This window comes from Botryllus schlosseri, chromosome 12, assembly GCF_051294905.1.
Source record: "Botryllus schlosseri isolate E-star chromosome 12, Bs_hap1, whole genome shotgun sequence".
Taxonomy (NCBI): domain Eukaryota; kingdom Metazoa; phylum Chordata; class Ascidiacea; order Stolidobranchia; family Styelidae; genus Botryllus; species Botryllus schlosseri.
In genome coordinates, this window is record NC_137247.1 from 1,123,179 (window position 1) to 1,134,868 (window position 11,690).

Here is an 11,690-nt window from a genome sequence, read left to right on the forward strand (position 1 = left end):
GATTACTTTGACCACCACTACAAATCACCTCTCCGTTATGCTTTCTTTGTTATATTTCTAGTTGCGTATGGCTCTAATATTTAAATTTTCGGAATCAGTGCGGCAATAGCATTCAATGAATAACGCAACGATTGCAAATTATGAGCTGTTTATGATGAATTGCGCTATCGTGCTATATTTTTTAACGATAATGTAAATTCAGTGACTGTTTAGTGTGTATGTTAAAATGTTTAAAAATTAGTCAGTCACGAGCATCGATGAAAAATGCACATAATTATCGGTGTTATATGTAATCATTGAAGAGGTGTCTTAATTTTATTTTACTCATCTTGACGAAAGGTGAGGCACTGCCTCACTTGCCCTGCCTGAATGCAAGCCAGTGAGGATTTTACTATATATCCTCTTGAATGAGGGTTGTTCCTTTGTCTCTCAGGAAAAGGGAATGGTCCTCTGAGTACGCCCAAAAATGCCTAAAATGCCCTCTTTTTCGCATTTCGAGAGAGTTGCTTCTACGTTCGACAAAACTTCTTTCTAGGCTCGGTTTCGGTTTAACCATTTTATCAGTTCAATGCACCACAAAATTGCGATACAGTGAAAATAAAGAAAGGTGTCGAAACGACTTGGAAGAGTATTTGGAATCAGACACCCACCTTTGGCCTAGCAGGAGATGTGAAGAGGAGGCCTGTACACTGAATGTAAAAGAAGATGGTATGGAAAAAAGCAAGCGACAAAAATTGGGTAGCCTGTAATCTTGAGGACGAACTGGTATTTACTTAGACTTGAATGAGGATATGCTCGTCGACTGTCGGATGGCCGGCGGGATACTGTTGCACACGTCAGGACCAGCATATTTGATAGAGCGATGAACAGGCCCCACTTCTGTGATAATTTAGTGACTATATAGGGTCTGAATATGACTCTTACAGGATGTGTCCGAGTTCAGTAAGACCCCGAGGTTTTGGCATTTTCCATGTTGGAAACGGGCTGACCAACCGTAAGTTATTTTTTTAAATTTATTGTCAGCAATTGGGATTTCGAGGCGTTTATGAAAACGTTATTTTTGGCCGTCCACTCATGCACTTTGGGCCTTTGGTCACTATAGTCAGGGCATCCAGCTCTGCCGTCGAAGATGCGGAAGAGAGGAGGTGAATATCATCAGCGAACAGTGTGCTGGTGTTCAATGAGGAGGTTTCAAAAATGTTGTTGACATATAACGTGTAGAGGACCGGTCCAAGTACGGAGACTTGGGGTAGGCTACACCACATCACAGATCACCAGATGTGGAGAGGACAAGGTGTTTGAGATTGTAACCATTTGTTGGCGTCAAGTGAGGTAACCTTTCATGAGCTCAAGTTGTGGGCCCTGAAACCCGTAACGCGTCAATTTGAAGATGAGAATATTATGATCTACGCAGTCAAACGCTTTTATAGATAAAGAAAAATGCAACACCCCACATTTCGCTTCTCTGAGATATCATGATACTGTTCACTGTTCAGTCACTATTAAGAGGGCAGGAGAGGTTTGGTGTTTGTTTCGGAAGCCAAATTTTTTAGGGAAACTGATTGACATTTTGGCGAGGAATGAGGATGGGCGGGGGAGTAGCAATTTTTCAAATACAACCCCGATGCACGGGGTTGGTGTTTATTTCGAAAAAATGACTGCCGTCGAAACCCAGATTTCGCGTCATTTATAGAATTTTATGCTGTTCCTGTACAGCTAACAGCAGTCACCTGACTCTCAAGCTATAAAGAAGAACGAACACAGATATTTAACGTACCAATTTTTCTGCTAGGCTTGTGACTGATATTTGGCAGTGTTGGGATGACTCGAGTCACCTTTTTCGTATGACTTCACTTGACTCGAGTCACTTTGCTAAAATGACTTGACTTGACTCGGCCTATCAGAAATGTAGATTGACTAGTGACTCGTCGGAGCAAAATTCATGAGTCAATTTCAAGTCACCAAGTAATCGGCTTGATCGAAATCACTGCATCTTGCGTATGTTCGGACATGGCCTACTTTAGTAGGCCATGGTTCGGATTGTTCGCCAAACGCTGGTGTAACTCGTGAGAGCGACCAATCATTCAATGATCGTGCGTTTTACTGAGCCTCCATTGTTCTCTCACAAATGAATTGACTGCAAACGAATTGATCAAAGCTTACAGCTTACGTTGTCGTAAACTAGTATAGTGAAGTAAATTCTGTTCTTTGTTTTTACCTTAACCAAACCTATTGTTTTATTGAAACTGAATTCGAATATAGTTTATATAGTCCTCAACCATTGGCGTAGGCTCGAATTGCATCATATCGATTTGTAAATGCGCAATGTATTGCATCTTATCAATTCGTATCTATTCTCTAATTTGGCTGGTAACTATAAACTGATCAGGATTAGCAGTTCTACTTATATGTGATCGATACAGCGCCTTCTTGCGTGTATATGTACCCCTATATTCGTTCATCGGTTAAAAATCAATGACCACTCAATCTGTATTTCAGGCAGCTAGCAAAATGCAATGACGTTATCATGCCTCATACTTCGAAAAGGCAACTTGACTTGAATTGTGACTTGACTCGTGACTTGACTTGACTTGACTTGACTCGACTTGACTCGAGTCACCTCTAGAAATCGAGTGACTTGACTTGACTCGAGTCACCTTTGAAAATCGATTGACTTGACTCGAGTCAAAATGTGCAATGACTCGAAATGACTCGTGACTCGCAGGTAGTGACTTGATCCCAACACTGATATTTGGATAAAAACGGATCTTCAAGACTCCATCCGTACGCGGAGGGTCTAGACCAGCGGTTCTCAACCAGGGGTCCGCGGACCCCTAGGGGTCCGCGAAGCAATTTCAGGGGGTCCGCGAGACCACTAAATTTTTAGAATTGTTCATAACCTAATTTTTATTTTATTTTTTAATTTGAGAAAGCATGAGGCAGTTTCGCACCACAACTGCTAAAACCTCTTGACTCATATCATCATAATAATCGTCTGACATGAACTATCGTAGAGTGGAAATTCATTTTCATTGCCAATTTTCCAATAACCTGCTGATACAAACATATTGCTGTTTAGAGACGTTTTGTTAGGGTCTGTGGAAAAAATAAAAATATGGAGATAGTACCGTTAATCAGGGTGACGTCGCAATGTCTGCGAAACCTTCTCGATTTGAAGTTGCCAGTCTCGTCAAATTAGTGAACAGTTGTTTTAAATGAAAATTTCCAAAGTGTTTCCCAAATTTGTCCCAATGCAGGGATTGAAACCTCGCCACGCGAAATCCATTTTATCCTGTGATATACGTAACAACTATTTGAACAGTTTCTTGGAGGTACAGAATTTCAATATACAATTGAATAGTATATTCATATTGAAATGACAAGACTATTGTCGGCTGACACTCGTCATAAATCGAACAATGATATACCTGCTCTTAAAGCTCGGCTATAAATCAGATTTGGCGCATTCTTATTGCGGATGACCTATCGACATGGCTGTTTTTTTGATGAACAAGGAGTTTTTCGTTGCTATCAAGGCATTACGCTCCAACCCCGAGATTCATATCACCAGTTATATTGGTATGCAGCCTTGTCTCGGTAATGTTCAATTGTTCATGGTCGAAAATGTTTGCTCGTCAATATATACGTAAACCCGAACAGAACAAGTCGTTTCATAACAGTCTTTCTAAGGTTGGAAAACTTGGATCCATTCTTTGGCGAATTAAATTTGTCTATACTTTTAGATTAGGATTTCACTTTGACGGTAGAAACTCTATGCGAGCCGATCAAAATGCCGTCGCGGGCCGAATCTTGCCCGTGGTCCGTATGTTGTCCGTCCGTGCGCTATAGATGCTGTGGGTGATATGTTCATAAAATATATGTTTCCTCATTTTGGTGCCATAAATGTTGCGATTACACCAAAAGTATCGTCGGAAGCGTTATGCGGTAGTATTGAATTAGCCTCCATCTGTATTTGCGGAAATGGTTTTTGGCACTCCTCGTTCATATCAAAACGAAGACGCGGATTTCCAAGACACGACCACGTACTTCAAGAAATACAGCAGCAAAAGTAGCTTCGAAGTATTAAAAGTCTCCCAATTTCTACATAAATAGTATGATGTTATTTTCAAGAAAAATAATTTATTTTGCTGTTTATCACAAGCCTCCATCAGTTCATATTTGCACAAAACAGATAAAGGTTGCACCATGATAGAGCTAAAATTGAACTAAAACTTGAGGGGGTCCGCGAGGGTCCGTGACGGTCAAAAGGGGTCCGCGAAGCCAAAAAGGTTGAGAACCACTGTCTAGACTCTAGACAGTGGTTCTCAACCTTTTTCACCTCGCGGACCGGTAAAATTTCAAAAAATATTTGGCGGACCGGTGGACTTTCAAAATTTGAAATCAATCCGAAATATAAAGTATGCAGGCGTTTTTTCAAGTATATGGTGCTAAAGAGTGACATTTTTAGGGTTTTGATCGTAATTAATCATGTTCATGATGGCATCAATGTTATTTTACGGTACTGAGTCTGCTGAGTCGAGGTAAAATTGCCCTTCCCAGATGAAAGTGCTACGAGAGTCGTTTACGGTCTTTCGCGCCGTATGCCTTGGATTTAACCGACCACGCCAACTCGAATAATATTCTTCTCTCCAACAATATCGAGAGGAGAAGTGTTTCGGAATCGAACCAAGCACCTTGTCGTGCTGTCTTGCTGAATGTTTATTGCGCACTACCACCAGACGTTGGCTACTCTGGCTACTACGGGTACAATGCGCCGCACGAAAACTCGTGACAACAGATATACCTGTCTAATGGGCATACACAAAACCAGTGCCGAAAAGGCCACCCCCCGAAAAACGTTGGTGTTGGGCTCCCCAACTGACTGACTGAGAGTTTACGTAGCCTAATGGCGCGAAGCGCGGAAATTTTCTATAATTCATCAGTCATTAATATTGGTAATTGCGTACATATTGCTATAATTTTTTTATCCCCTCATAATAATCAGATTCTCCGGTAGAGTTGAGTGAGGAGTCGTATTGGAAAATTTAGGGCATGTTATCAAATTAATCATATTCGGGCGCGACTCTTGCAATAATGACTTTGTTGCTTGTCATTAATTCATGACCTACTGTCTGTTTTATTATAGAAATTAAACATGGAACGGCAACGACCGATTTTGCAGCTTCGTTCCGCTTCGCCGAGGCTGGAGTGGAGGGGTGTCTTTGATTTGTACATGTCGCCAATGTCGCCAATGTCACCAATGTCGCCAATGTCGCCAATGTCGACGTCTATCTATTTTGTCAATGTCGCCAATGTCACCAATGTCGCTAATGTCACCAATGTCGCCAATGTCACCAATGTCGACAATGTCACCAATGTCGGCAATGTCACCAATGTCGTCAATGTCACCAATGTCGGCTATGTGACCAATGTCGCCAATGCCGACAATGCCGCCATTGCCGACAGTGCCGACGATGCCGCTCGGGGGCCGAAACTAGGCCGAGTAAGGATTTTTGGTGACTCGACTCGACTTGAATCAATCTTGGTATTGACTTGACCTGCACTCGGCTACTCAAGTACTTCGACTATCTCGCTACATACAACGCTATTCTTGACGGGTAGGGCTGGGCACAATGATTCGAGTACTCGAATCTGAATCGAGTATTAATTCTAATGATTCGAGTCGAGTAGTAAAAGGTGATGTTTTCGAGTACTGAAATTGTACGCTCCATGCCAATAAGAGTGAATTTATCAACGAAAATTGTAATTCGATACCATTTTCCACTCTAGAAACCTTGAAACTTCGATTGGTCATGTACCAGCTTACGTAACATGTATTGCAAAGCTACAAATTACCTTTACATGGTGTACGACAGGCTTTATATTATTTATGGCAGGATAAAGGTTCATATTTGAATTTTGTCATTTTCCATACTGATGTGACGTCATAATAAGTGATACTCGATTACTCGACTCGACTCGAAGCAAAATACTCGATTCAGAATCGAATCACTCATGTACTCGATTTTGCCCAGCCCTATTGACGGGAAGACCTGAAGATTGCATGGCCACAAACGCAAATTATTTATAACTAATCATATTATTTACATTATTAGGCAACGTTGAATTGAATAAATGTCATTATCAACGTTATTATGATATAACTAATCATATTATTTACATTATTAGGCCTGTTGAATTGAATAAACGTCGAAGTCTTTATACATTCCAGAGTTAGATTTGCTATGAAAATACACGACCGGAAGTAGTTTGTTTTTTATTTCATTGACGTGATAACGACATCAATATCCCGACCGTTTTACCAGGATGCTGTGCGTCTCTTGAGCACGTAACTCCAAACGCTCGAACCGTAGTTATCGTGTCGGTTTCCGCCGGTACGACTCTTATCCTCCTGAAATCGCGTTTCAAGATTTTCCGAACATTCTCAATTGATACAAACGTTGGGGTGATATACCATTGCTTATGGACAAGCAGAAATCCAGCGAATTGCGGATGACGATAGGTATTCTTGCCGATCTTTGTCAGATAACCCTATCTTACCGCCGGGCATGATGGTCAATAGCAATTGGTGATGTTTGATCTGTTAACGAATGTTGAAACAGACAAACAGGTGAACCCATTTCGTGATTCTGAAAAGTCCTCTTTGATCCCGATCCGGGACCGAACTCGATAACTATATGATTCAGTCCATTTAGGGATACCCTACTACTACTATTGCAGAGAAGATTACGATTATGACGATACTGTAGGGTGATCGATTCAGGAGACTCTCTGAATGGTGGTTAACCAACTCAATATTAAAGAAATATTGTTATGCAGATGCGCCAATCGGTAGCACATCATCAACCGTTTATAATGGACTTTGAAAATTTAGCGCAATTAATTGATATAATGATGCAGCGGGTGGGCGCAGCATTGTTATCACGTTGTTGCAAGTTGTTATTACTTGACCTCCCATCAGGTTTTCCACAAAAGTCAAAATATATTATTGTAATTCTCTAAACGTACGAAAAAAAATTGTGAGACACACACGATTCCAAAGGTATTTTTTTATTTGAAGAAAAATTTGGTACTTATCACCTGTTGGTCTTTTACACCACGGCCAATAATGGCGTAAGTAGAAATGAAAAGCAGTCACTGATGGCGTACGTCTTGGTTAAAAAGACATAATACCGTTCAAAATCGCGTCGCGGGCCACATTTGGCGCAATCTCGGCGACGACGAACTATGTTCGCAAATAAAGAAATCCAAGTAATTATATTGCAATCTGCTTTGTATATGACAGCGATTTCAAGTTTCAAGTCAGGCCTTTCTTATCTTTTGATAACTCGAGCCTTGACACACATCTTCTCAACGTTATGTTTTAGCATTAGCGGATATCAATTAGGCTAGGCCTACGCCAATTACGGTTTGAGGCGAACCGCGCAGATTCGATGTTATTCAGTTTCAAGATGTCACTCAACTTATTCAACGGTAGAGTTGATGGAGAGGGCAAGTGAATGACGTGTCCACGGCCGCACAAATTTCCTTCTATGGCCGCTGGTTGGCCACCCCTGGTTTACGCGAATGTCATGGCGAGGAGCCTAGATAAACCTCCAAAACATTAGGTAGGAATAGCGAGGAGTCTAGATAAACCTGCAACACTTAGGTAGGAATTCTGGAGCCAACCTCGGTCGGCCCCCTCTGTGTAAGAGTATGGATGGTATGGATGATATGGAAATTTCAAATTAAGTACCTTCCCAAGTGAAAAGTATATTGATATTGAAATGAAACCGAATATTTTCAGCTGACACTCGTCATTTTGATAAAAGTTGGCCTCTACCGTCAACACGAAATCTTTCGTCTTTTCGCGCTTACAACAGAAAATGCCATAAACATTTGTTAGATAATCTTGCTTTGCTCGAAATATAATCGAGGTGACAGGTTTCGTGTCTTCGGGAGACGCAGTCCACACTTCATTTGGGGGCATTGGAGTCAAAAGATAAGTTCACAGACAGAGCACTATCTGACACCAATGGAATGCGCAATAGTGTACTTTTTTGCCAGCGTACCTACGCCCGGTCGTGTATTTCCCTCGCGAATCCTTACACTGGAATGTATAAAGACTTCGACGTTCATTCAATTCAACGTAGGCCTAATAATGTAAATAATATGATTAGTTATAAATAATTTGCGTTTGTGGCCATGTAATCTTCAGGTCTTCCCGTCAAGAATCGTGTAGTATGTGGCGAGATAGTCAAAGTACTTGAGTATAGCCGAGTGCAGGTCAAGTCAATACCAAGATTGATTCAAGTCGAGTCGAGTCACCAAAAATCCTTACTCGGCCTAGTTTCGGCCCCCGAGCGGCATCGTCGGCTCTGTCGGCAATGGCGGCATTGGCGGCATTGGCGACATTGGTGACATAGCCGACATTGGTGACATTGGCGACATTGGTTACATTGCCGACTTTGGTGACATTGCCGACATTGGTGACATTGGTGACATTGGTGACATTGGCGACATTGGTGACATTGGCGACATTGACAAAATAGATAGACGTCGACATTGGCGACATTGGCGACATTGGTGACATTGGCGACATATTGGCGACATTGGCGACATGTACAAATCAAAGACACCCGGAGTGGAGAGTGGTTTTGCGTAAGCGACTGTAGGATTTCTGGCAATCCAAAACCTATCTTCCCGAGCACATAAATTATTGAATATGGTCTTGATCGAAAGCCACTGCTGCACCGATTCCGAAAATATAAAGTAAAATAATGATCAGGCACTGATCCACCTAGAATCCGTCCTCCAAGTCGAAATATCGGCATTGTTCGAACAATCGGAGAGTCGCAACGGGTCATTGTTATGGTGATTGTGTTGCGGTTACCCGATTGTTCTGAACAATGCCGATATTTCAGACTTGGAGGACAGATTCTAGGTGGATCAGTGCCTGATCATTATTTAAATTTATATTTTCGGAATCAGTGCAACAGTAGCTTTCGATCAAGACCAGATTCAATAATTTCTGCGCTCGGGAAGATAGCTTTTGGATTGCCTGAAATCCTACAGTCGCTTACGCAAAACAATTCTTCTCTCCAGCCTATGCGAAGCGGAACGAAGCTGCAAAATCGGTCGTTGCCGTTCCATGTTTAATTTCTATAGTTTTATTATAGAGGATGTACATCCTCTATAGTTTTATAGTGAACAGATATTGAAATCGCCCAAGCGTACTAAACTAAAAGACGCACACGATTCCGAATTACTATTTCTTCACTGGAAAATAACTTTCTCTGTGGGCTGGCGTTTCTCCTGTGGGGTACAGATCGCCAGGGCAGCAAAATTCTGCTCCAGCCATTTAGGTGCTATGGACAATTTGACATATGTAGCCTATATCGAGGTTTTCGGTCTACAAAGAGCAGTCCTTTTCGGCCAAGGTTTTCTCGCTGCCAATTTTTTTGGCACACTTTTCGCAGTCCCATGTTAGCCTAAACTTCATCATGTGTTCGTGCGTCGTGGCGCGGCAATGGCTAACGGCAAAAATGCCTAATCTTATAAATCATGCATCGAGCGAAATAGTGTAATGGATATGCGTCCGGCTTCTCGAGCGGTAGGTCGTGGGTTCGATCCCCGGCCGGGTCATACCAAAGGCTCGAAAATTGGTATCCACAGCTATCCTGCTAGGCGCTCAGCAATCACGGATAGCATGGAGGAGAAAAAAAAACGGGGGCGCAGACTGGATGACCGCATGGGGCCGTATGGCAACTCCGTCGTCAAAGCATCTCGATGGTGCAGGCGAAAAAGAATATCATATCTCTCTCTCTCTCTCTCTTGGCGGAAGGACACCTAACACTCAAGGTATTGAACGACACAAAATCGGGCAAAGCCTGAAAAAAAAGTTGAAAAAAGTTTGATGAAGTTTCAACCAAAATACTCTATAATTTATGTTCATTCACGAGATAACTTTGGGCCCCCTTCAATTGGGGGTTTGTGGTGTGGCAGTTACGATAGGGCCTAGGCTACTGCACAAAATGAATGAAAACGAATAATCGTGCAAACTGCGCATTTTAGTGAGTCAGCTCGTGCTTGTCTCTCGCATGTCGTCAAATGATACAGCTTGAACTTCAACAGATTGCATCTTGAACTTAAGGTATAAAATTGTAAAATGCCTGGCGGACCGGCACCGGTCCGCGGACCGGCGGTTGAGAACCACTAGTCTAGAATCTGGATTCAGAATTTCATCACTTTCGTCCATTCGCTATGGTTTTCATTGTATCGAAATCTTGTGTGTTATTGAAAGGACATCCGACCAGTCGACGAGCATGTCCACATTCAAGTCGAAATACAAGCAATTACTACTAAATAAATACAGTCCATCCTCAAGATTACCGGACCACGACTGACCTATCGATCTCGCTTCCCATGACATGCCGCCCTATTTATTGTCGCTTTCTTTTTCTATACTATCTTCTTTACTTTCATTCAGTGTGCATGCCTCCTCTTTACATCGCCTAGGCCAAGGTGGGTGTCAGATTCCATAGACTGCTCCTTGTCGCTTCGACACCTTCCTGTCTTTTCATTGTATCGCATTTTTTGTGGTGTATTGAACTGATAAAATTGCTAATAAACCAATGATGATGATGATGATTAACTCACACTCAACTTCACCAGTTAGTTCGTAACTTTTAAATTACCGCTGTTTCCGCGTTTTAGAGTCTATATAATGGATTACCAGTGAACCCGTCCCTAGGTGAACCCGTCCCGTGAACCCGTCCCTCGGTGAACCCGTCCCTCGGTGAACCCGGCCCTCGATGAACCCTAATATCCCCCCTCCCCCAACCCTAATATCCCACCTCCGGCAACCCTAATATCCTAACCCTAACATCCTAACCCAACCTTAATATCCCTCCTCCCCCAACCCTAATATCCCCCCTCCCCCAACCCTAATATCCCACCTCCGGCAACCCTAATATCCTAACCCTAATATCCCACCTCCGGCAACCCTAATATCCTAACCCTAATATCCTACCCCAACCTTAATATCCCTCCTCCCCCAACCCTAATATCCCACCTCCGGCAACCCTAATATCCTCCCCCAACCCTAATATCCCCTTCCCCCAACCCTAATATCCCACATCCACCAACCCTAATATCCCCCTCCTCAACCCTAGTATCCTACCCGAACCCTAATGCCCCCCCCACCCTACCCAACCCTAACACCCCACCTCAAGCTACAGTTGCAATAACGAGCAGACCTCGCGTGGTTGATATGTGAGCAATATCAATCGTTGGGATATATTTTTCATCTGAACAAGTCACACACAATATACAATGCGATAAGACCGAATGCGATGTCATGAACAGATACGAGGATGTCGAACGTCGCACGTCCGCCCCTCGCCAAGTCAATTCAACAATGAGCCGACCACGCAATCGTGATCACGTGATGTGATCACTCCGTGACTGCGTGATCTACGCATGCCCTGACCTCCTTACAAGATCGACAAATCAGTTGATAATAACATTATTAGTTTAATAATTCATATTAATACTTGTTAATACACTTAATTTCAAAATTTCCCGAGGGCGGAATTCACCGAGGGCCGAGTTCATTGAGGGCCGGGTTCACCGAGGGACGGGTTCACCGAGGGACGGGTTCACGGGACGGGTTCACCGAGGGACGGGTT